At 34.8% G+C, this 26,280-nt stretch overlaps 1 long non-coding RNA gene across 2 annotated transcripts in view; it reads left to right on the top strand.

Moving 5' to 3' along the window:
* LOC142058359 (uncharacterized) overlaps positions 1-26,280 on the top strand; it is a 160,070-nt gene that overhangs the window by 100,976 nt on the left and 32,814 nt on the right. For both annotated transcript variants that reach the window (XR_012660933.1, XR_012660934.1), the window contains exon 3: positions 14,548-14,678. This is a non-coding gene — a long non-coding RNA (uncharacterized LOC142058359). The remainder of the gene's footprint in view (positions 1-14,547; positions 14,679-26,280) is intronic.

The following is a 26,280-nucleotide window of genomic DNA, read 5'->3' on the forward strand; positions in this document are numbered from 1 at the left end:
GTGTGTAACTAGAACTTTTCATCGTTCATTATAAAAGGATGTTTAGAAATTTGTAGATCTTTATTAACATTTGTTTGGTGTTACTGTTTTATCTGTTTGCTGAAATTGCAATCCTCAGTGACTGGTTCACTGTTTACCAGTTAATGACGTTTCATTAATAAATCAGCAAACCACTTCCATTCCAATCTGATTTATGCCATATAAATTGAGTGGGGTTATTTATGCTGGTACATAATGTATCTAGAAGCTTTCTTTGCCCAAATAAATGATTACAGTAATTAAACTATAGATGATTTGAGCTTTGCAGCATAGTGACATTTTCCCTGTTTGTTAAAAATTGAGGTACACCTTGTGGGAGAGAAAAAACCATAGTTCTAAAAAACTTTCTCTTTCCTCAGACATCTTAATTATTTTACTTGCCTATTCTGAAAGTCATCATTTTCATCATTGTAGCTGTTACAAAGTCTACTCTAGAGGAAGAAGTACAAGGGTTATAAAAATGCTAATTTAAGCTAGAAAGTATAAATAAATAATAAAGTATAAGTAATTCTATTTAAAATTTTTCTCAGATGCTGCAAAATATGGACCAGACTCTTAGTATAGAAATTGCTTAATCCAGGCTCATTTTATATAGTTGAGGGTCTAGTCTCTTTTGGTTCAGTGCTTTTCTGAGTCAGGTCCTTGAAAATATTCCAGTTCTCAAACAGAGCTGTTCATTGTGCTCTACTCAGGTATAAACAATTGAAGAAACAAATCATATGAAGGTATGTGGGCCTATTACACTTCAAGATGAATTACAAAAGAGTATGATGGCACCGAAGTGATAAAGGATTATGACTTTTTATGCTGCTAGTGCTGAACCACAATTATCTTAGCCGAGAACAAGCAATTATTCAAAATAAAACACAATTTGCTACAAATGCGGACTACTCAGAATATATGGTAAGTCTTCTACAGATGTAAAATAGTTTGGCCTAAAGGGTAAATTTTCAGAATCAGTGTGACCTTTTAATTTTCCTGAGTTATCAGCCTGTTCCCATAGCATGGATGATTTTTCCAGGCACTTTAAAAATGAGTCTGTAGAGACAGAAACTCTCTTGAAATTTTACTCTAAGCCTCTCTACTTTCAACAGTTGTGATTTTTTGTGTTGTCATGAGATTTTTTTTTTGTGTTGTACTCTTCTCAGAGTTAGGAATCAATGATTTAGACTCAGTGGAAAGGTCCTGGTTAGACTGTTCCCTTCAAGGGTCTGGTCTCAGGGTGTGTTTGGCAGGGCTGCCACAGGTGGCTGGTGATGGGGTGGCCATGAACTGCTACATATCCATTGCAACAGCTTCCAGCTGGCCTTGTAGCAGAGAGAACCGGGAGAAAAAAGAACAGAAATTGTGCCAAAATTACTTACCAGATAAGTATATGGTGCCCTGTGCTGAAGGAGACTGCAGCCATTAAGTGTGGTGCTCTCCACACAGAAGGAATGGTTCACTTCTGAGGGAAGTGTCACCAGAGCAGGAACGCTCCTGAGGGAAGTGCTGCCAAAACCACTACTGTGCCAGAGTGGGGATGCTCCTGAGGGAGGTGCTGCCACAGCTGCTGCCATGCTGGAGCACATCCTGGAGGACACTAAGAAGAATGCTCCAACTGCAGGTACTGGGCACTAAGAATTTTCCTTGAGAACTTCCATGCAGCTGTCAGGGTGCTGTGAATCCACATCCCAGCCCTTTCTAGAGAAACAAAACTAAAATTGTATATAAAGCAAAAGTAATTTATCTATGTCTAGGTGGGGCATTGTCAATAGAACTAGTGATCTCCTGGATTTGCGATGGGACCAGAACACCTAAGTGGAAGATGGAGGGCTCCTGTAAACACGGGGTTTGCAAAAGTGTAAGGTGCACTGTGTCTGATTTCACAGATACTGCTAGGGAGCCATTTTGCAAGTTCCTTTTCAGTCAATAACACAGTGAATATAACTAAAATGTCATCAACTGTAGTGCCTGCTAGCTCCAGGTGGAAAGTAGGTGTACCCTTTACTTCTGTATGTCTTTAGGTATGAGCATTAGAGGTTATCACTAGAAGAATACAGGGTAATTCAAGCAATGACTCTCAGAATCCTTAGAAGCATTAGGCAACCACTAAGTCAGGTGAAAGTCTATAGAAATAAAAAGTTAGAAATCATGCTTTAGGAATATCAGATCAGCTTGATAGGCTCATGATAGAGGCACCAGAAGTATTTTTTCTTCCTCAATGAATTTTGTATTGGGAGTACATGGAATTTATGTCAACTGCTTAACTGCAGCATATCCTATAGACAGTAGCTGTCAGGATATTACTGCAGTGCTACTCCATGATTGCTGGTAGCAGGTAAGAGAAAAGTAACATTTCTAAAGTGACATTCCTACAGCATATGTAATTTGATCAAAATGTTAATTATAGATTTACATTAATACTTTGTTAGGTAATATATCTCAAAAGTTAGTACTTTTTTTTATTTTAATACCATAATCAATTAGTCTTATCAGTTTTAAAAATATAACAAAAAAAAATACTTTTCACTGCTAAAATACCGCTACTGGCCTGGCATTTTCCTCAATGCTAAAGTGGTTCTAGTTTAGTCTGTAATTAGCAAAATTCTTTCCAACTTCTGAAGATTATTTGAGGAATTGCTGGATTGGAAGACAGCTAGAGTTTTTCTGTGTTGGTGATAGAACAAATATATTTAATTTTGCTCCTGCACTTGCAATATTTTTCAGAATGTATTGGTATGTTAAGTTATAAAACATATATGTCTTTTAGTACTCTTCGTTAGTATTTGTAATTGTAGAAATGAATGAACCCCTATTAATATTGCAGTTTAGTATAAAATCCTCGTGGCATCAGAATCTTTCTGTGCACTGGAGCATTATAAACCTAATATTCTCACTTTAGGGTAAGAAAAAATATATATACCTGAATATAAATTAGCTGCCTTGAAACAGTAGAGTGCCCAAGTAGCTAAATAAGCTCTATTTAAACTCACTGTAAAAATATAACAGAAAAAATATATTAAATGTGATTTTGTAAGAGCACTGATTACCATCTGGGGATACATTAATAGAATTTAAGAGCAAACAAGTATCTTAAAATATCTAATTTCACCACCAAGTGTCGTAATGCATTTAATTTCACCCGATCACCCTTGCATTGTGCATATTTCTTCTGCTGGAATGAAAATAAATCCTATGGTTGAACTAAATAATCCCTTTGCCAATGTACGGCTCAAGTATCCTAGTAGTTGTACATATCAGTTGCATGACTGATGCATGAGACAATACAAACATTATTTGAAAGGAAATAAACTCCTAAGTAACAATATACTAATAGAAGAATTTACTCTGGACAGGATTTTGTTGATTTATGAAGTTACTCTTGTATAAAATAATACTTTCATGGCTTGCCTATTGTTTTTATTTTCTTAAATTGGATAGTTAAAATTAAAAGCAACTGTGATGACTGTACAAGAGAAATCCCCAGAATTTGTAAGGTGATTTTGGTCTTTTCCCACCTCAGGTGAAAAAAGATGTATAGAATAAATTTACCATTTAGAGTTAGTGTTATACTGTCTAGAACAATATTATATGGCAGAAGTTCAAGTACTTCATCATAGAAAAGAGAACTCTTTGGGGACATATATACATATCACAAAACATTTGAAGTTTTTATGTCCCCAGAGCCACAGTGATTTTGAGATGGAACTAGCCCCAGATGTCTAACTTGTGTTATTATTCACTGAACAGAGAAATAGCTTTAGTTTCAAAACCAAATAGTAATAAATTGTTCATACTGTAGCTGCCACTGTAAGTGGTCTCTACAAACAGAGCAGTCTCTCATTAAGGGTAATTTCTGTTAGAGCTTATACTACATTTAGAATAATTAATACAACAGTTCTATTACTGCAGGTATGTATGTGGACTGAATATCTTTGATCTTTGCAGTGATTTAAACACAGTTGTCCTGACTTCAGAGAAGTTGTAGTGTTGAAGTCTGAAAGGGATTAAGGCTTATTATTAATGGTCTTTAAAATATTTTAATGAAACTCAGATGGACTGCTGTATTTTCATAACCTTCTCATTCCTTAACAAATGGAAGAAGGACTACAAATCAGTCTTCCATTCAGACATTTTAAGTGATAAAAATAGTTTCAAATGGGTCTCCCCCCACCCCTCTTTCATCATGTGAATGAATTCTGAGCACAGGCATGGGAGAAAAATTCAAAGTACACCGGTCTTTCATTCTAATGCTTCTTGACCAGAATATTTATGTGGTGTGCTTATTTGTATGGTATCCCATTTTTCGTGTGATGTGACAATTTACTGTACTGTCTTGAAATAGAGGTTTCAACAAAAGGAGTTCTTTGCTTTCTCAAATATTATTACCTATTTACTTCAGGTCATGGTGCCAACTGGGTTTTAAACATGCTGGATTGCAGTGGAACTCATGTGGAAGTACCTGTGACATTCACATGAATACCACATGAATTCTTAATCATCTGCAGGTTATAGTGAATACTAAAAGAATTATCAAGATAAATGTACTATATTCCATCTTTGTGATCAGAGCAGCTGTGTGAGTAGAAAAGTAAGTGTGCCCTTGATAAAAATAGTCAGAGAACTTATGAAATCCCAATGCAACATATGTGCTGAAGGAAGCAATAGACTAGAACATTCACTAAGCCATTCAGGGGAAAATGGAAGCATGCAGGCATGCTGCTAGCATATTTTGTGCGTGTGTCTGTAGGTAGTAGAATGAGATATGGAATATCATGCTGAAATTTAAACATGTCATCCCTAAAACAGTTTATCAAGACCAGAGAGCTTATGTTTTCATTTATTTGTACTTAGTAAGTGCACCATCCTACAGGGTAGAGAGAGAACAAAATGAGAACGAGAACAATTTATCTTGCCTGGTTTTAGAATTATTTTGCTGAATAATTTGTTCAGGACAGTATTTTTTGGGGGGAAAGAATGGAAGCCTATTGATGAGTGGGTCAAGGCACTAGATGGGGAAGAGGAAATACAGACAGTGTTAGTCAGCATTACAGGATACCAAGTGGGTGCAATTTTGGCTCTGCTGAAAAGCTTGGAGAATTCTTATTAATTTATTTTATTCTTGGTGTTTGTTTTCATAAACCAAAGCTCACTGGTGTAACTAAGAAGCCTTCTACTGCAGGGTAGATTGGACTTGTCTCATGGATGAAATCTCACTGCTGGTGCATTGTCCTTTTCCAAGCAAGTGGGCCAAAAATGTATAAAAACATTTTCACTGAAGAAAATCCAATGAAATGATAAAAATAGTATCTTGCTGTTAGTATATTTTTCTGCCTATTTTATAAACTCTCATAACTTTTCCCCTATGCACAATAAACTTATTATCCAAGGAGACACTAACCTCTACTTAATTTTTGTAAGAGAAACATTTTCACATTTACTTTCAAGTGATTTCAGCTGCTAGTAGTGTTTGATGATTGTAAATATTTAGAACCGCTATGGTTGTTTTGCTTTGAAATAAGCATTTGTGGAGGGTTTTGTGTATTCCAGCTCATCAGAAGAATTTCTTGTAAATATATGTTGTACCTGAACCTTTGAAGATACAGTGCTTATTAGATCGGCATTGTGTACACATTCTATTATTCATTCAATCACCTTTATGTTATATTAAACTGTTAGTCATGAAAGTGATGTGCTGTATTTTCAGATCTGGGGGGAGCACTGAGTCCAAGAAAAATTTGGGACTTTCACCTTTTTTTTTTCTTTTTATTTTTTTGGAGAAGAAAAGTTTCTCTTTAATGCTTGCTTTACAATCTGGTTCAAAGCTGTAGTTGAAATACCAGCAACTCAAACATATATCTGAAATGTCCTTGAGTAATCCAATAAGCTGTCTTTCCCCCTGCAACAAGGAGGTCAAAAGTTCAGCCTTCTTTATTACTATGAAAAAAAATTAATTATAATTGTTGAGTACTTAACTGATCAATATTGCAATAACTTTAATACTGTATTTATCAGGATAAAATTGCAATGTTAATAGTAGCAAGTATTACACATTACTGCATAGATAGAAATGAGTAATTAACATACTGCTGTGTTTTGTGACTTTTTCAGACAAAACATATTATAGTTCAAGAATACTCACAGCTACTCTAAATTGTTATAGCTCCATCAGCTTTGACAGAACAAATGTTTTGTAGATTTTATGTCTCAAACTCTAACATCTATTTGGCAAGCTCTTCTTAACACAGCCTGCAAAACAAAGATCAGATTAACCTTTATTGTTTTCAAATGGATTAAAGAGAGGCTTCTTAAAGTTATCATTGTAAACAGTTCTTCATTAGTTAAAATTTGCTTTAACTATAGAGGTTTTATGGACTTCAGCATTTTATGTCAGCATAGAATCTTGTTCTTAACACAGAAATTTCAATCCCACCACAAGTTCTAGATAGTTGAGTTGCTGATGTACTAAAAGATGTTACCAAGATTCATGAAAGGATTTCCTTAGCCAGTTGTTGTATATACTTTAGGCAGTGAATTAGAAGGTAAAATTTCTGTATATTACTGCCGTTCTTATCCATTCTTTGCGGAAGCTTGAAACTGAACGCTCAAATTTATAGACTCTTTTAGATTGATAGCATATGGATTGGTGAAAGAAGGTTTTTTGCCTCTAGTAAATTGACTTTATCTATTAGTCTGTCGTTACCTGACTTACAATGTTACACCAAGGTTTATTAGTATTTCTGTAAGGTGCTTTTGGGCTTGTTTTTAAAGGCCACGTCTGTTAGGTGTTTAATTCTACTGGCCTGAATTTATATTGCTAGTTCCTGTGGAATGCCATAGTGTAGAATATGAATGTCACATGAATAAATGTATAGCATATGTACTGTATATAAAGATTAGGATTCTCCAGAGTTTTAATTTTTTTTCTCCCTCATTTTAAAAGGACAATATTTTTCAGAAGTGCAGGAGATTTATCGTCTGAAAATTGTTTCCTTCAGGAATTTTTATTTTACCATTTTTGAAAATCTTGACCCAAAATTGTAGAGTTAGCTTGTACCCTAATATTGTATATCTGAACATAAAAAAGTTCTGCAGCCTAGCAGATCAGATCAAGTAGGAGTGCTCTTAATAGTGAAGATATATTGGTGACTGTGTTGTTATCTGGTTTTGCTTTTAATCTGTATTATCAAACCTGGCAATTGTTACTGCTTAGGTTGTAATATGTCCAAGAAACCCTCTCTTTGAAAAGAAAAATGAGCATAAAATTAAATTGAACTTTTTAATGATTTGCAAGTTTATGTAAATGACCAATTTAAAAAAGAACTTTATGTAATAGGACACAGTCACTACTCAAGCCTAACATTAAGTGTTCTCTGCAAATCTCATTATATGCAGCTCATGAGAGTGTAATTAACATATTAATTTATATGCAGATAGCCATCTAAATGCCAAAGCATTTTTATTCTGTGAATTCTTTTTCACTTCTGAATTCATATTGGGAAAAAATATGAAAGAAGACTTCATAGGGTCAGAATGAGAGTCATTCAAACTCTTATGAATATCTTTTTTTTTTGGCTGTTCTTAGCATATACAATTTCAGTTGTTTCTGTGTTCAGGACATTGTGTATAAGCAAATGCAGATTTTTTATATTATTATTTTGTATGCAAGAGAATAAAAGTTGCAAAGAGAATAAATTTCATTTAAAATATATTGGTCTGGTCTCTCCTTCTAATCCGATACTGTAAAGACATCTCTACAGCCTTGTATTATTTCAAAGGGACACTTAAGACATGAACTTAAGTATATTTCCCAGTATCTTTGTTCCCTTTCCAATCAAAGCTATATATCGAAACCCTAAGAGTAGGCTTCAGCTAGAAAGGAGGATGAAGTAAGACAAAGGATGGAAATCTTATGTTTAAAAAAAAGTATAATATGCTTCTATATGAAATTCAGTGATTATTGTTAGTATAGATAATACAAACATGGAGAGGGAATCTACGCTAAAATTCTCTGTATTTTCAAATGACTTTGTTTTCTAAGGTTCCAGCTACTATCTTTGTTGTTCTGCAAAATTACAAAAACTGCTGTAAAATGCAAAAAACAAGTGTTTTCAGAAATGTTTGTCAAAATAAGAGTAGATTATATTAGACTGATACAATCTATTTTAAAACTTTGAGGGATTCAAGTAACCTTTCCTAAAGTCTGAACGTACAGTGCTTGAACAGGTTGTGTTACCTAGCTATGACTAAGAACAAAGCATAAATAACTCCATCTGAGATTGTAGTATCATATGAAATAAATATCTACAATATTTTCTACTAGTTAATTATAATTAGCTTAAGCCATATATTTAGACAGATCATAAGACAGATAAATGGGAATGAACAGTGGACTCAAATATTTTTGAATTTTAAATCTTAAGTCTGTAGATTTTTGCACACTGATTTGTTCATATTTCTGGTTTGTAATATTAAAACCAGCACTTTAAAAGTTTCAGTATTTGTAAAAATCCAAATATTTGGGCCTAAAAAAAGGTTTCAGAACACGAAAACAAACAAAAAACCCAAAGTGCTTGGAATTTCCTTCTGTAATCCTTCAAACAAAAGGAAGTACACTTCTCTCGGACATTACTTTTTGTGTTTATAAAGGCATTGCTTTTTGAAGTCTGTCATTTTCTTTTTGCTTTTACCTTGAGTGAAATGAAATATTTCAAGGATTTGAATAAGGTATTTAGGGCAAAATTATTTTTTAATGTATATATTTTATTGTAGTTTTCATAGCAAGGAAAACTGTGCACAAAGTTCTTGCAAAGTCCTGTATTTAAAGACAAAAATTCTGGTCCTGAGAGTATACATTTTAACTGCTAGGAGCTTCTGTTAAACTGTGACTAAATGGGATGGAGGGGAGGATGGAAATATCATCCCGTATTTTTCGTTGTTATTCCTTTAGCCAATACTTTTCTGATCTGATTTTACATGTTCATACAAACCCAGTAGTTGAAGATGAACACACTATAAATGGGGCTGTCAGAAGTAGTTTGTCAAGCAACCTGATTATTTAAATGCTTTGATCTATTCTCTTAACATTCAGAGGTCTCCAAATAAATAAACCTTATGAGTTATCTAAATCACTGATCATTTTTGGGTTAAGGGATTTCCTGGAATTAATATTTACAAAAAAAATAATTAACTAGTATGATAATGATCTTGGTGAGCTGCAGGAATATTATATGTTTGTTAAAATTAGAATCTATTTGCTACTTATTTTGAATGGACAAGCAACAAGCATAACCTGACATCTGAATAAGTAGGGAGTCAAGTATGTGGGGGCTTGTTTTTTTGTTTGGTTTTGTTTTTTTTTCAAGGCAGCCAGTTTTATTTTCTGTGTAGTCATAAATGTCTAACTGACATGATTTACCTTGGACTAACTGATAGAGAAAAGATCTACTGCTATAATTTTGTAATAAAGAACACCTGATCATAACATTATAAAAATCTTCCACTTGTTGTCAGTGTGTGGTGAGCTGGATTAACATGTAATTTAGTCTGATATTCTTGTAAAATCCTCTTCAGTTTGTGAGTGATTATTTTAAGAGAGCTGTCTGTACAGAGTTTTGTGTCATTTTTCCATTTCTTTAATGTCCATTGTACTTGTTCTTTATGAATTAACTTTTAGAAATCCAGATTGCTATTTACCAGTAGCTATCAGTTGGAATGCTAAATAGACTTTGGCTTGAGAGGTACTGAAATTTATTTCAGTGCTAGATAACAGACCATTTTTGAGACTGCTTGATGTCATAGTTTACAGTAGCTTCAGCACTGACTTCTGTTTCTGTTGCCTTCTTTCCCTCCATTCCTCCCCTTTGGTCTGCAGAAATTGTACTTGGATTTTTTTGGGACAGGCTTTGAAAACTTGCTCTTTCTTTTTACAACACTGTTTACACACCTGTTGCCCCCCAAAAAATCTAGAAAGGAACTGAATATGCACATGTCATGTAGTGGCAAGAGGCAGCAGATCCTTGAACGTCAAGTGCCAGAAAGGAGAGAGGAAATGCTATCCTTACTGTTCATTAACATAAGGCCAGACTGCTAAAATATCCCTTTTGTTCCTTTCTTCTTGCTACTGTGGATGGTCAAGAAGCAGCAAATGTTTTTGACGTTACATGCTTCAAACTCTGCTGCTCTCGATAAAATGCTTATTACAGCTTTTACTTTCACCCTTCCTCCTTCCATCCTCAAATTACACATAATATTCAGGGTCAAAATTGAGAAACACCAGATATAAATTAATGTTAATTTACTGTGCCCCCTTAATGCAAGCTTTAGCTGCATTTCATTCTTCACTCCTTAGCAAGCCCCTGCCTCATTCAGCACACAAAATAGATGTACTGTGGGAAAAATTGAAGGTAGAGTACTCTAAATTGATGGATTAAAATTCCTCTAATGCTTTGCACTGAAGAAGTGAAATAATAAAATGGAAAAGGTTGATTTGGCTTAGTATAAATAATTAGCTTTAAATAGAGGAACTTGTATGCAATTTAAAATAACATTCCTGGGGCTAATGGGAGACAAATTTTTGTGAAAAATTAGTTACATCAATTAACCATATGCGGCAAAATTCTTGAATGTGTATGTTACTACTATGGTAAAACTACTTAGCAGATACTTACATAATCTTTGTGGTTCTTTGGTGACCAGCTCTGGACTAAAGAACTACAGTTCTAATGGTTATTTCTACCAGAAGGCCGCTGTATCTGATAACAAGTAAACGCAGAGTTGTCTGTTACTTATCTGAGAGTTTGTGTGTGGCACTCCTAATTAGGAATACATCAATTTGCATGCATACTGAACATCTGCATTTCAGTTTTTCCCACCTGTAAGAACAGTCTTTTTAAAAATTCTTTTAGCATTGGTACTTTTGCACTACTCTTTTGGTCAGTTTTCTCATCGTTTGAAAAACAAAAAAAAAACCTTGGTAATTTCAATAACATCTTGAGAAAAAAGTCTAATTTTTAGATTTAAATCACCTTGTAATATATGGCAAATGTTGACCTATAAAATTGCCTTTATAATAATTTCTTTATAAAATTGCATGCATAAAAGTACCTGCTGCTGCTGTTTAATTGTCAAAATGTTTCTTAATACCACATAAGCTAGAACCTGAAGACTGCACTGATTTGGACCTTGTGAAGATGCAGTTGTTACTCCACCTGCCCTAGCTATGTCTAGATCTAATTAAAAAATGGTGGCTAATTTCAGTTCCAGATCTTCACTTTATTCATGTGTCCGCTACAGTGTTCATCAAGTGCGTTGTTTTGTTTGTGTACACTAAGTAATGAAGTTAATGTTTTGATTTAAATGGAAATTGGCAAATTCAATTATTGGATCCTCTTTTAAACTTTTTTAAGTTTCATGTATCATTTTCTGGAGAAGGTATTTCCATATGTTTGGGGTAGTGTGTGGAAAAATTGAAAAATTGTAATAAATATAATAGCATCTCCAACCCTAACTTGGGTAAACCAGCAATAAAAGGAAAATCCTTAGAATAAATTTTGTGCCAAATGTAGCTATTGAAATCAGAAGTTGCAGGAAGGTCAGCTATTAAATGTATTTTTGAAAATTACCCAAGTAAACATTATATTTAGTTGACATATTTACTTTTTAAAATGTATGGGGTTTTTTCTGCCACTTTCTAAGAGGACAAATTACTGTCTTCAGGACATAGTGAGAACATGGTTATAAATCAATCATTTTCTTTCACATTTTAAAGTGGGCCAGAAGGAGAGTAGACCAGCTGTGTGAATGTGTCAGTTCAGTTTAATTCCTAGGCTTCTGCTTCATTGCTGTTGCAAGCAGTGTATGTTACATGAAGTATGAGAGAAACTTATTCTGCTCTTGCAAAGAATAGCTTTACCCTTCAAAGAATAATACCACTAAAATCCCTTGTAGGGTGTGTCCTGACGTATACAGTGATTATATAGTATATAAGATATTTATAGATAAATATTAGAAGTCTGTGGAAATATTATCTTTCTTTTCTAAAATCTTGTGGAATTGTTGTTGAGGATATCAACAGCTGCTGGTTTAACCTTTGTAGAAGAAAACATTTTCTTTATCTTAAACTGCGTTTGACTATTTAAAATTTCCACTTCTTTCACTGTGTAAAAATAATTATTTGGTCAGTAGTATTTATGTTTTATATGGTGAATTGCTCCTTTAGCCTATCTATGGCTATTGTCTAGGTAAATAATGTTCTTCTGTTTACTAGCCTCCTCTCACATTATTTAAATTATTAAGGTTAATTTGAATTAGTTAGAGCAGATTGCTCAGGACCTTGACTATTCAAGTTTTTAATATCTCCAAGCATGGATAATCAACAGCCTCTGATCAACCTGTTCCATTGTGGACCACACACATGCTAACAATTTTTTTTCTTCCTCAAATCAAGCTGGCCCCACGGTGTGACCTATTTCCATTATTTCTTCTCCTTCACTCTGCACTGCTAAGAAGTCTGGCTCCATCTCTTCTCTATCTTCCAATAACTGTGGAAGACCTTAGGATCTCACCCTTAGCAGACTTTTCTTAAGGCTGAACAAATCTTTCTCAGATTCTCCTTGTGTATTTTATGCTGTATTGTCTATTGTAAAAATCCATCACAATTTTCATTCTAAAAGAAGCATGCTAAATATGAAAATTAAGTTTAGCAGCTTTTGACGAGTAGCATGTGCTACTTATCTTCCACTTGGGAACACTAAAAATGCTCGGACAAGTAAATAGTACCTGATGTCTTATGTAGGAAACAAGGACATTCTGGTGTTTAGATTGGTTGCCTCTGCATTCCTATCACTGTACTGTCAGTGGACAAACTGGTGGTTTGTGGGTCTTTCTTGCAGTATCATCACTTGAAAATGGGGGAAAACTATTGAGTAGCAATAAAATTGCCCATTTTTCACATGAAAAGTTGACTGAAATACATAATATTAACTTTTGGTTTAAACCCAAACTGTCAAATATACAAGGTTGGATTCTAATATCCCAAGGATGAGGAGAAAGGTTGCCCTTCCAAAACCATTATACTTGAGCGTCACAGTTTGGCTAAGAAAGTCCAGGAAAAACAAGAGATGCATAATTTTTCTTGATTGGAGGAGATATAAAATAACTGACAAAAGACATGAACCCAATTGTGATCAGAATGTTCTTTGAAAATTATTTGATGGCACTTTCCTGCCAGATGTGGATGATTGTGTATTTTGCTGTTGGTTTGGGGTTTTGTTGTTGTTGTTTTGTTGCTTTTTGTTGGGTTTTGGGGTGGGTTTTTTTTGCCTTCTGTCATATTTAACATCAAGGTAGACTTCTTTAGACCTTGTAAAATGTGTGAGATGGCTCTTCTATGACAATCCTTATCGAGCTTGCCATGTCAGTCTCTGATTTATGTGAGAAATAGCCTATAATGATAACTGCTGTAGAAGACTGGTCTGAAGTAGATATAAAAACTAACTATAAAGGAAAAAAGACAAACAATTTATTTCCAATTTCAAGCTGGTTAAATAAGATTTATGCTCAGATTGCAATTTACTCTCCAGCTGTCCTACACTTTAACCTTTATTAAGTCATAGGAACATATACAAGACTGTGTCAGTTTCAGTGCAGGAGACAACGTATTCGCTCCTGGGTAGTTGCTTATGGTCTGGTATTAGAGTATTGACAGAAAAACTGCAGAGAAGAAAAATGTTTACACTTTCCTCCATCAGTTCTATCTCTGGGTACCAGTAAGCAGAACAGGAGTAAGAATGATTGAAAAACAGCACTGAAATCACTCATACAGAATGATATACTTTTGTGAAATTGTGCCAATTAAGATTTAGTAGAATGGTCTAATTTTGGTTTTACCATGTATCAAAAAATCTATATTGGGATAATACCTAGGTGTAGACATCTGTTATCTAAGAGCTTCCTATCATAATACTTGAAATATTAGTGTTACTTCAGTCATATCACTGTTGTAATGGTTTATTGTGTTAACATGTTGCTACCTGAGCCTTCCAGAGCTCTTCTGAAACCCTGAAGTCGAACATGAGGAAAATCTGTCCATTTTATGTGACACATGGAATCGGTCCAGATTAACAGTGCTGTCTTAAGGTCTCAGAGATATTTATAGGATCTAAAGAATAATATTTCTAAATACTATTTAGAAGTAATGCCCTGCAAGTGAAACATGGAAGTCTTGTTCCAGTCTTGTACTCTACAACTGCAAGTGATCAGCATGTGGGGAGCAAAACTTAAATCAGGTGTTTCTGGGTTACTCTTATTTCTTAAATAATAGTCTAGGAACTGTGTATAACCTTCTTGGGAAATAGCTTGGGAATGGCTGCCTAATCTGTGTTTCCACTGGAATTAACCAGACTACACTACATCTCTCAGAAATGTGTTACTGGTGGTAGTACCTAGCATAGCTGATAATGCTTTATCAGACTTTTACAAACAAATGAACTACAGAGAGTTATATGAAACTTTGCTTCTCTTTAGTTTAAACAAGAGACACCGGGAGATCAACATTGAATGAGAAACTAAGACTACAAATTTTCACCTTTGTGTTAACCACATAAGAAGGTTCTGTCATAGAAGGTGAAAGAATTGGTGAAGAAAAGGAAGATTAGGTAAGAGAATTAGTTGTCCTATTTACTGCACAATTCTCAGAAAATTTATAAACACAGTCTCTGTGCCAAAACAGTTTTCCCTATTTCATATATGTGGTTTATTCAGAATCAACTTATTCCTGAATTTCGTGTAATACATTTTTTTTTGTTGATTGGTTATTTTTTTTCCATCATCTTTACTATATTGAGTCTGAAATAGAATGTTTAAGCGTATCTTAGGAAATATTTTTCCAAAAGCATTTAGTGGAAAATATTTAAGAATGAATAAGTTTGAGGCAATCATTAGCTGCTCCAGACTTGTTCCCAAATGGAAAACAAATTTGCATTAGAAAGAAAAGATCCAATCATAAAAGTTATGTAATCCAATTATAAATACTTTGTGAATTTTGAATTCATGTACTGTTTGCCTTATTTACTAATGAGCTTAATTAAAAAGATCCCTGAAGCAAAAAAAAAAAAAAAAAAGATGACAAAAAGCTCTACTTCAAGTCTCCCATTCTGTAAATAGTCCTGACTTTTAGGATGTACTGTTCCAGAAGAAAAGTAGGTGTACAATGATGCATCCAGTCTTTATTTTCCAAAAGTTTGCACTTACTGTGAATCATGACTCAATGCTAGATTTCAAAAGATAGTAATTTTTGCCTGTCTTCGTTTAGTTTAATCAGATGAGTGACTCCATAACCTATGGCTCTTCGATCTTTTAGTCTTTTATGATTATTAGTTCTTTGCCATCAACATATTGGTATGTCATCTCCTTTGCAGCACTTCTTGATGGATTTGAAATATTTTTAGTCAAATAATCCATTAATCTTCTAGGTATGATACTTCTGCTTCTGTTTAGAATAAATCTGTGCAGATACTGTTTTTTAAATTGATACAAGAATATTACTATATTTATCAAAAGCAAAGCAAAGCCTTTATCCTGTAGACTCCACACTACTCCACTCTTATCACAGTATTCTCTTTTCAGGATTCTGGAGGAATTCCTAGGACTAGCAAGAAAGGAATAATTCAACCATATGACTTGCATTTAAACTGTTCTGCTAGGGAAGTTAACCCAATAGTCAAGTACTTGAAAACTAATTAACAAATAGTCTGCTACTGTATTTAGTATGTTTTACACTTATTGAGTGCACCATCTGAGAAGTTTACTTGAACTGTTTAACAAGTATTTAGGACTGTTTCTTTTTCAGTACCTGCAAAGTCAGTTCTTTACCAGCACAGCATCTCTACTATTTTGTCTGTGCTGTGAGTACACTTCCGTCTCTAGATGTGTGTCCAATGCAGTAGTGAGGTTCTTTGTTTGGGCTTTTTTTGTGTTTTGGTTTTTGGTTCAGCATTTGTTTTTCTTTTTTTGGGGGGGCCGGGCCGGACACGACACGCAAAAATCTGTGGACTGTGTTTGAGCAGCAAGCATGATGACATGACATCATGTTTTAGTACAGGCTGTACAAATTTGTCTGAAACATCTGGTATTCAACATTTTAAGTTAACGGGATCCAAGTTTCATTGCTACACTTACTGAATTTAGAAGAAATTTTAAAAATTCAGATATGCCACACTTGGTGCAAGTATCCTTCTTTTCTTTTACCCATACAGTGTCTACTGTTTTGAATGTTTCAAAGTTCCTTTGAATTGGAGTAATAAGGTTGAAGATAGAATTTGTTTTATTACTATTATGAGTTCTGATATTACATGCCTGGATCATCTTGTACTATGCAACATATAGCTTGTTTTTTTTTTGTAACATGTCATTTCATTCTTTTCAAAAAACTGATTTTACTTCTGGTAGTCTGCATCATTTCATACGCTCTTCTGAAGTGGCATTAACAAGTCACATTTCCTTCATGTGCCTCTTTCCTCCTTTTGAGTTTTTGAATATATATATATACTTTTTGACATTATTAAATTGACTGGATATACAAGTGAGTATTCTCTATTACCAAACAGAATGCTGCAGAAATATCTAATTTCATAAGTATAGCATCCCAATACTAAAATTCTGCACTTCATTTGTTCTCCTACTAAAATATGCAAAACAACATGTTAAAGATATTACCAGAATTAAACTTGAGCTTTACAACAATACACAGATATTAAAAATAAAAGAGAAGCTAAGCTTTAAAAGGTTTCCAGCGGAAGTCTGCTACATGTTCCTATGCCTACAGAAAATGCTTTGACCATTAAAATGATCTGATTCCATTGTGAAAGCATAAGATCCAGGTCATTTAGGTGATGCTGAAAAACTTTAGAGCATTTACTGCACTTTGGACCTGTCTTATTATGCTGATGCATCTGCAAAGAATTATGCACTTAGCATTCTGCATTTTGATGGAAATCACTGTCACTGAATAGCCTGAACTAGAGGGAAAGAAGAAAACTTCCCCTTGTCTATCTAGTTGTCAGAGTCAGCCTTCTGACTGAAAAGAAAACCAACCACCCAGATATGACAGAACTAACTTAATATGTGCAGGAAGTATTTTAATATAGACTTTTGGGTTTACATCACAACTGAGTTACATGTTCTTCTAAAAATGAGAAAAACGTGCCATTACTGTGACATACCTTTTGCTTCATAAAATCTCTGCCTCTGAAACCATATTTGTAAAAGTTGGTTATGTGCCTTTAAACGTTCTTTTTTTTTTTTTTAATCTTTGTTTTTGACCTGCAATTCAACCACAGCTAGAATTTTTACAATAAAAATCAGGTCATATTACTATTGTTAACTCAATTAATGGCAATTTATGCCACTAAGCAATGAGGCTACCTTTTTCTGGTTTTCTTACTGGGAGATGATTATAACTATGTATATGCCTATCTGGCCTAGATATTGGATACTCTGGGGCCTTTCACTCCCATTTCCAGGGAATGAGAGAGATTCAGTAGTAAGCTTTCAAGAGTCAGAACTGAGATCACTATGTGGAATATCACCAAATAATTTATGCTTGACTTGCTTTAAGTATATGATCATAAGAATAATGTTTCAAAGCCAGGAATGCAGTTTCATTTCTAATGTTAGGTTAGGAATATTAGGAATTCCTAAATAGTAGGAATGAAAATAGTTATCAATAGTTTAGAAAATCCCTGAGGCAAGGAAAAATATAGCTTTGGGCAACAAAAAACATTTCTCTAAAGACTCCATTGTAGTAAAAAAAGAATAATGGATTTTTTTTTCTGAGTTTTGTAACTTTATCCTTTCACTATATCTGAAGGACCTGTGGTGTCTGTGGTCTCATTAATTTAATTTTCTTACTAATCCTATCATGCAGTGGGACAGGAAAAAAGGTTTGTGGTAAATTATGTAGTCATTAAATGGACATATTACAAAGTTGATATGCTTAATTTGTTAGTCCAAATAAATTTAGGGATAAAGAAATCTAATAAAAGATACATAGGTGTATAACTTTCTTCTATATCTATATATATTTCACAGTCAAAGCACCATCAAATTACTGAAGTAAATGCTTCAAGGTACTGTCTCTCAGCAGTTAGCCAGATAAGTGGTAGACCATTTTGAGTGACATTTTTGTTTTTCTTTTTAAAATTATTTTCCTTTAAATTACAGTGGATTCAGTTTACTAAACTAGTTCATGTCATTTATGTGTTTTCAGGATCCATCTATGAGTAAGCCCGGTTTTGGTGTACTAATCATCCTCAAGCCTGACTTTATAAAACAATACTGAATAATGTGCCCATGAATTAATTTGATGTGGTATTGTTACCCCTTTTTTATTTACTTTGTATGTCATATAGAATAACACTGTGAGAAGAAGAACACTTCCTTTCACTGTGCTAAATGCAAACAGATTTTTATTTGTTTACTGGCTATTAAAAGGATAGAATATAGTACTACAGAATTAACTATCTAAAGAGTTGGTAAATTTCTGAAATGTATTTTCTATTCATCTGAATATATATTTTAAGTCTTATCTGATTTCTGAAAAAAGCTAGAGGAATGTTGGATGTATTTCATGCATTGGTTACAGTCTTGTGACAATATACACGTATAGAGAAACTTCCACGCTGATTAATCTTTTATAAAAATGTTTGTATAAAACTTGTTTCTTCCTGAAAATTCTGCTTTAGCAAGCAAAGAGCTAATCCCTTAGGTAACAATGTGTGTTTCAATAGTTTTCATAGGAAAACTGTAAGTGCCAGCAGAGACAAAACCGTATAGTTAAATGACAGCACTAATATACTTTTGAAGATACAGTCTAATGGCTGTGCTGCAGACTTGGGGGATGCATGCAAGCTGTCTTCAGAAATACTTTGGCAATGATAAACCCTTTAGAAATGGTAAAATTTTCCAGTTATGAAGAGCTATAGTATGAAGAAGAAACTTTGAATAAATAATACTTATTATTAGTCAGTAGAATTAGATTATTTGATTAGCATCATTCAATTAAAATACTCAGTATTCAGAGGTCAGTATTCAGTGTTCAATGTTCAGTATTCAGGAGACAGTTGTATCTGTCTGCATTTTGGCAAATCTGAAGAGTTTTCCTTGGATAAGTATTATTTACAGGTTACAGTAAAAGCACCTTCTGTTAACACATATGCTGATAGTTCTTTATAATACTAGTCTGTGGAGCATGTAAAGAACTGAATGCAGATGAATCACTTATATTCTCTAATGTGCAACTCACAGAATCACAGAATGGTAGGAGTTGGAAAGCACCTCCAGAGATCACCTTGTCCACCCCCCCTGCTTCAACAGGTACACCTAGAGCAGGGGGCACAGGAACGCATCCAGGTGGGTTTTGAATGTCTCCAGGGAAGGAGACTCCACAACCTCCCTGGGCAGCCTGTGCCACTGCTCTGTCACCCTCAAAGGAAAGAAGTTTTTTCTCATACTCTGGTGAAACTTCCTGTGTTCCAACTTGTGCCCATTGCTCCTTGTCCTGTTGTTAGACACCACTAAAAAGGTCCAGTCACATCCTCTTGACACCCACCCTTCAGATATTTATAAGCATTGAGAAAATCCCCCTTCGCTCTTCTCCAGGATGAACAAAGGCAGGTCTCTCAGCCTTTCCTCATTAGAGAGATGCTCCGGTCCCCTGATCATCTTTGTAGCTCTCCGCTGGACTCTCTCCAGTAGCTCCCTGTCTTTCTTGAACTGGGGAGCCCAGAACTGGATGCAGTACTCCAGAGGTGGCCTCACTAGGGTAGAACAGAGGGAGAGGATAACCTCCCTTGACCAGCTGACCACACTCCTTTGAATGCACCCCAGGATACCGTTGGCCTTCTTGGTCACAAGAGCCAACATTCCTGGCTCATGGGCAACTAGCTGTCCCCCAGCACTCCCAGGTCCCTCCCAGTGGAGGTGAGGTCAACTCAAAGGAATTGACCTTTCCATCAGGTCAGCCCCCAGCCTGTACTGGTGCATGGGGTTGTTCCTCCCCAGGTGCAGGACCTTACACTTGCTCTTGTTGAATTCCATGAGGTTCCCCTCGGCCCAGCTCTCCAGCCTCTCCAGGTCTCATTAGATGGCAGCACAGCCTTCTGGCATATCAGCCACTCCTTCCGGCTTGGTATCATCAGCAAACTTCCTGAGGGTACAGTCTGTCCCTTCATCCAGGTCAATGATGAATATGTGGAACAGGGCTGGACCCAGTATAGACCCCTGGGGAACGCTGCTAGTGACAGGCCTCCAACAAGACCCTGCTCCATTGATCACAACCTTCTGAGCTCTGCCGTTGAGCCAGTTCTCTGTCCACGTCACGGACCACTCATCAAACCCACACTTCCTAAGCTCACCTATGAGGATGTTATGGGAGACAGTGTCGAAAGCCTTGCTGAAGTTGAGGGAAACCACATCCACTGCTCTCCTCTCATCTTCCCAGCCAGTCACACCATCGTGGAAGGCTATCAGGTTGGTCAAGCATGATCTCCCCTTGGTGAACCCATGTTGACTACTTCTGATAACCTTCTTGTCCTCTACGTGCCTGGAGATGACCTCCAGAATGAACTGCTCCATCACCTTTCTGGGGATGGAGGTGAGGCTGACTGGCCTATAGTTTCCTGGGTCCTCTTTCTTGCCCTTTTTGAAGACTGGAGTGACATTGGCTACCCTCCAGTCCTCGGGCACCTCTCCTGTCCTCCATGACCTTTCAGAGATGTTGGTGAGTGGCTTAGCAACAGCGTCTGCCAGCTCCCTCAGCACTCGTGGGTGCCTCCCTTTGGGGCCCATGGATCTGTGGGGATCCAGTTTGCCTAAGTGATCTCTATCCCAATCCTCCTAATTACCACTAATCTTTAATGTGACTTATTCTGTGTCATACGTACCAATGTTATGTTCAAACACGTGAATGTTGATGTGAACAAAATTTGAGAAACAAATTTATGTTTCTTTGTACCGATTGGCTTCAGTTCTCAGCCTTTTTGTAGTATCCTGTGGTTCTGAAGACACTGCAGTTTGTGCCGGTATGACAATATGGGTTGCAAGATTTAAATAAATAAATCTTAAAGATAAGATTTATTATTACTAATTAGTAACAGCTTTCTGTTAGTTTAGGAAAATGATATTTGTTTCATATAAAAAGGAATTTTCGTAACATCAAAGCTTACACAGATAGCATTATCAAGGTCACAAAAGGAGTTTGGGAGAGCTCAAAGTAAATAAGTCTGTACTATTTAGACATGGTGTAGGGACTTCTGACTGTTGAAGATAAATGTTTACATAAAATTTTGCATTTAAAGGTATTTTCTTGATAGTTGTGTGATATTTTTCTTTAACAGGGCATTACTCAATGACAGCAAGAAGCTTTTTACACATTCTGTTTAGGGAATGAAGCTTCCTTCTGTTTTCTTAGTCATCGCAAATTAAATATTTGATTGGATCTGGCAAGAGTAATTAATCTTTACTGAGAGGGAAAACCTAATCTGAATTGTTTATTTGTATATTTTTAATAAAGTGTGAAAGGTGAGACAAGTTTGTAAAGTATACACCAAGGTAATACATGGTTGCATGGGGGAATATTCCTCTGTATGATGTGTATGAGATGCAATTAAGTTTTCTTCATTATTTTATTTAGTTTTGGAAAGTCATTTTTGTATCCTCCACGTTTTCTGTATTTTTTGGCTCTCTCTAAGTCTATGCAAAATGCATATGGTATGTTTTATAGGTTAATGTAGCAGATTTGCTTGTCTTTTTAAGGACTAAATAAGCCCTTTTAATTAATATTTTCCAGAAAAAAGATTATATATAATGTTCTTCACCCTAAAATATAAATGCTCTGGGATTGTTTATTGTTATAATCTCTATCACGGTTTTGTGATCTTGTAACAAAGCTGGAAAAAAATCCATGAAACAGAGTTTAATCCCTTTGCAAATACTTTTCTGTAGAGTTGGCAGTGTGTCTTCTTGATTATTGCTGAATGCGAACAGAGCTATAGTGTAGACAGCACTTCAAAGTTCATTTTCCTATAAATTATTAAATTTCTTATCTTTTGAGGTGTAAATTTTTTCTGGGAATTTAACGTGCTTTTTCACAAGACTTAAATATATACTTGTATTTTTAGTTATTAAGATACATTAATCCATTAATATGATTATACCAGTGGACAAAATAACAGAATAACATACACAAGTCTTTTCCAGAACATGGATTATGCTCAAGTATTTTGAAAAACAAAACATATTAATGGAAGGTTATTCTTATGCATTGTCACGAAATTATCTTTCTTATGGGTTTTGTTTGATTTGTGAAATATTAAGTGTCTGCAATCACCCACGGAAGACAGCTATCAGTGTATTCAGAACAATATCCAGTGAGTTACATGGAAGAAACCAGCTGTGCATTTTTTGTACGTTCTTTGCTGTTATGTTCAAAGATTTTGCGTCCAGGGATAAGAAGCCATCTCTGCCACCTCCTTCATGATTGGTTTGGTAGATTTATGTAGCTTTCCCTAGGTTATATTTCTCTGAGTACCAAGGTAGCATCAGAGATGGTACCTTGCTGGGTATGGTCTGAGAAGATGAGATGCGCAGTTGAAATTCCAGTAACTTTTCAATAGTGGACAACAGAAATTACTCATGAATAACTTTCATTTTGGTCCTCAGGAGTAGAGTTCAACTTGACAAAGATGAACTCACTGGGGTGGAAAGCACCAGCTAGTTCTTGCCACTGGGAAATAATGTACTACTATTGTTTTTCTGGAGAAGCATCTCCTTATATGCTGTCCCCTGCACATGTTCTGATCTGTTCTGTTTTTTCCCTGCAGAAAATCATATTACTGGGGAGATCATAAGAACCAGTAATGCATCTTTACCCGGATTAATTTGAGACACAAGTATAGGGGAAGTCCTGCTCTTCTGTACACACATGTGCATGCAAACACACAGAGTGCTGACTTTAACTTAAAGGCATATGTCTATTGTGAGAAAACTTATGATCTGAATTAAAATTCATCCAATGAATTATTTAATATGACTTCAAAACAGAGTGTAGAAATTCTAGCTAGAAAATACATGGCAGGAAAAGTGGAATCTATCTTTCTTGGTTCCATGAATACATGAATAAAGAATTTTCACTAAAATGGTCTTAGTTGTAAGAGGAATTCAAAACAGTGTTTATTGTTACCATTTAACTCACAGGAAAAACATGAGGAAAATTTTTGGTAAGATTTAACCAATCTAAAAAAAAGATTATTTGCTGATACTAGTTCATTATTAATGGACATTAATTTTATTTTAATGCTGGTTGTATGCATATAATTGAAGAATTTTAGAAGCTATGCATTAAAAAATGGTTATATTAAACTTAATTTAACTTGGCTAATTAAAAAAAAGAGAAAAATAAACTGTTTGAGAAATAAGTTCGCTTAAAACCCTCATTGAAATATTTCCAGACTTCTTACATTAATCATTAATTGATACTGTTCAGGGGCTTTTCTAATTGGAAAAAAAAAAAAAGACATTTGAAAAAATAAAATAATAAATATATATATTACACATAAAAATGAGGAGACATAATGCTGTCTTGAATTATGTTTCACAACAGTTTCATGTTTTAGACTTCAATGATTTTGACGAATACTTTAAGAGTTATAATTGTAACCTTTCTATTGCTGAAGGATACAGACAGTCAAAGCTACTAAAAAACCCCACAAGCTTTTATAGCTAGAATGGAGTGGCAGCATGTAATGATCCTGCTGAGTGCTTAAACAGTATAGATTTCCACAGTGAAATGCATCTTGCAGGCATTATAAAACAATTTGTGTAATGGAAAACAAACTAGAGTCAGATGCTATTTGGAATTTATGTGTTTTTATTCTTTTGTTGCTGTCTTTACAAACACAATGCAAAAGTCAAAAGAACACATTATGCCAAGTAAGCACACTGAGGACCTGTAGGGCAGTCATAAAGGTGTTTAAATAATCATCTCAGAGGTATGTGATTAGTAGAAATATGTGGAAAAATATGTTGTAATTATTCTTAAATACACTTAAACCAAGCAAACCTTCTAATCAGTCAATATGGCCTTTATGTTTCTGATCCTAATGTCATGAATGTCACTGAATTGGGAACTTGACATTATTTCTGGCTTCAGTTTGTTATATAGTCTGTCCCTTTACTTATCAGCCTTACTGTCAGTCTGCAACTTGTGAACTAACTCAATTTTCTTCAGAATTTACAATATTCAGATGCTTGGTACTACTGCTTCATTCCTGTTTATGTCATGTGAAAGAGAACTATGTACAAATAGGGACTTTATTTCATCTGCTGACTTCAGTTTTTCAAGACAATTCTTAGCCATTACTATAAATGATATTTAAATAAAAAATACATATCTGTAGATAATTTCTCTTTCTCAAAGAGAAACAAGCTACTGCGTTACAGTAGCTGAGTGTATAAGCTACTGTAACGTGAGAGGAGACAAAAGATATGCAATTGAGAAATTCATGGAGGATAAGGGAGGATGAAATCTTTTAGGGACCAGAACAGTAAACTCAGGTTTAGTTCTCTTAAATGGTCATGAGTGTCCCTTAAATAACGTATGCCTAATTGAATTACTTAGTCAAAATTCCACAAGTTATAGATTAAATGTAAACTGAATTTCTAAATTACTCATTAGGTATTCAGTATCATATAAATCACATTTCAAAATAAATCTCTTGAAGTTTACTTGTTTTAGACTTGAGGCCCAAAGTAGTATCATGTAGGGAATATTTTTCTTTCAAAATGTTTTAGAACTGATGGTATTTAATTCTAGTAGGATTTTTCAATATTTATTGTGAATTATATGTTAACATGTGAGTTGAAATATTGCCTTTAGTGCTGTGATCTTGACTGTGCTATAATCCTGACTGACTGTTGTCTTTAAAAGACTAACACTAACCTCTGATCACATACTTCAAAATATTTAGTGTGGCTGTTCAGCACTGGAAAACTCTTTCTTATTCTAAAGGCCTACCAAAACCAGAAATAATTAAGTTTTATCAAAGTGAAAGAACAGAATCTCATTATATATTTAATCATTCATATTTAAAAAGTAGAAATTTAAAAAAATACTCCATAATGTTACAAACTAAACATGATGATAGCCACTGATAACTCATTGTAATGGACACTTATCATGGGTAAAACCATATCTTAAACTATGTATGACTATTTCATTAAAAAAAAAAAAGTGCAACACAACAAAAACTACTCTTGCTATGACCTTTTTACCTTTGTCAGGAAGTCAATATATACAATATACCAAGCAGTGATGAGGCTCACTTACTTAACCCTAACTCACACTACATTTTCAATTACTGTCACTCCCTAGAAACTGAAGGGTAAGATGTTGATGCTAAGATGGTTTCCCTGTCTACCAAGCTCTCTGTATGCAGCCTGAAGGAAGGGGGGGGGTTTTGAATAATTGCATAAGGTAATTGCATTTTGTTACATCTGAGATACAACTGCACATTTCCTGGGAGAGGTAAGGGCAAGAGAGTTGCTTCCTTTGACAGATTTAGAGCAGAGATTTGACTTTGATTTTCCCCTTCCCCAGATGACTGTCAACTACACGACTGTTCTACAATTGCTTTCTTTCTGGTTTGCTGTTCCAGAAGGTCTTTTCTCAGTGTTTTATTTTTAGTGGTCTATATCGGTTTCAGCCAGAAGTTTCCACTTCAATGAACTAATCTGTAGTTAAAATTTTTGTAAATACATTTAAAAAAAAATATATTTGTTTTCCAGACAATGTTTTCAGAGCTGTTGGTGGGGCTTTCTTTGGTATTTTTGTTTGGGTTTTTAAATGTCTCTGGTATTTCTTTAGTTAGCAGCCATGTTTTGTATTTGCATTGTAAGTCTTTTTTTTAACTGCCATATACCTAAGCTGAACAGCTTAATGAAACAGGGTATTTCTGAAGCAAGTGGCACTGTTGAGATAAGGAAAGCTGTAAGAGAACAATGCAGTCATAACAAAGCAATTAGAGAATTGTGCTGACAGCAAAGAATTTGAGGGTAATGAAATCCATCAGGGAGGTGAAAAGGAGATGTATATGCCTGAGGTTTATGTATTTCCATGTGAAATGTTTTGAACCTCTGGGTGTTTGTAGCTTCAGGCTACAACATATGTATGACAGTGGTAGCTTCATCAGATGCTAGGGAGAA

This window comes from Phalacrocorax aristotelis, chromosome 6 (genome assembly GCF_949628215.1).
Source record: "Phalacrocorax aristotelis chromosome 6, bGulAri2.1, whole genome shotgun sequence".
NCBI classification, from domain to species: Eukaryota; Metazoa; Chordata; class Aves; order Suliformes; family Phalacrocoracidae; genus Phalacrocorax; species Phalacrocorax aristotelis.